The sequence below is a fragment of the Pinus tabuliformis genome, chromosome 6, assembly GCF_031772625.1.
Source record: "Pinus tabuliformis cultivar Carrire ecotype Pingquan chromosome 6, CPIR1, whole genome shotgun sequence".
NCBI classification, from domain to species: domain Eukaryota; kingdom Viridiplantae; phylum Streptophyta; class Pinopsida; order Pinales; family Pinaceae; genus Pinus; species Pinus tabuliformis.
In genome coordinates this window covers 388,588,385-388,589,445 of record NC_142292.1, presented here as the reverse complement: position 1 = coordinate 388,589,445, position 1,061 = coordinate 388,588,385, and the positions used below count along the sequence as shown (strand labels likewise).

Here is a 1,061-nt window from a genome sequence, read left to right as displayed (position 1 = left end):
TGGGCACTTCAGATATAGATCCAGGAGTATTCAGATTGGCAGAAAATGGCATATTTCCATATTGGGTATGCCCCATATCATATATTTCTCTGCTAAATTGTGCTGGACTGATTGGGATTACCGAGTTGTTGTAAAGGTCCATTTCATTTGAATGAGAAACAAGCATCTGATTTGACTGCAAGTCTGAGAAAAAGGGAAAACCAGGTACAAATGTTTCAGATCCTGGCTTGATAATCACTCCCTCTGCTCCAAAAATTGAAGAATCTGCCACGGTCACTGATTCTGACTCCATCACTGCTCCTTTGTTGCCTCTGATGAGTCAATTAGGATTGGAAATGACACCATATACCCTAATCACCAGGGAAGGTATCAAGATCTGAAATAATTGCAGAGAAAGTTTGGGAATTTTCAAGGAAGACAAAGTGAGTAATAGGCATCAACAATGATTAGAAAAGACTTGTGCCACAGACGCCAACAGAGAAAAGTTTGAAGAATCTCTGCAACAATGGTGGTATAATTCAAATAACAACCGATGCTCCTCGTCTGAGTAAATCCACTGAGCTTTAGTTTGATTCCAACTCCTTCGAAGCTCGTGGCCTTGTTATAACAGTGAACTCCTGTGAGGATATTGGCTTGACCTGTCACTGCAATCCCCACAGCAGCCGAAAAGATGACAACGTCTGTTACAGCATTGTCGTTGCCCATGAGGCTTATGCCCATGCCGCTGAATTTCTTCTCGTCGGGGCTTCCGCCGACGGTAATGCGCTGCCCCAGGAAGGAATTCTGGATGTATGTCTCATGTCCACCGTGAACCATGATGCCAGACGACTTGAAATGCGAGATATAGAAATTATCGATGTTCAAATTTTGAATTTGGGCTTGAATTTGGGTGGGGCGGGTTCACAAGTTCAAATTTCGAATTTGAATTTGCTCGGGTAGTGGATAATGAAGAAACAAAATAGGCTTCCCATGTATTTAAGAAGTACGCTGCACGGTGATTCCAAAATTTGAAATTGAAATGAGAAGGAAATGGGAGGGAGTACGCCACTTGGGGTTTTCAA

The 1,061-nt window shown here is 42.6% G+C and overlaps 1 pseudogene; it reads right to left on the bottom strand.

Annotated features, from left to right (window-relative positions):
- Positions 1-408: 408 nt before the first annotated feature.
- LOC149258954 (polygalacturonase QRT3 pseudogene) lies at positions 409-816 on the bottom strand (annotated as a pseudogene).
- Between the last annotated feature and the right edge of the window lie 245 nt (positions 817-1,061).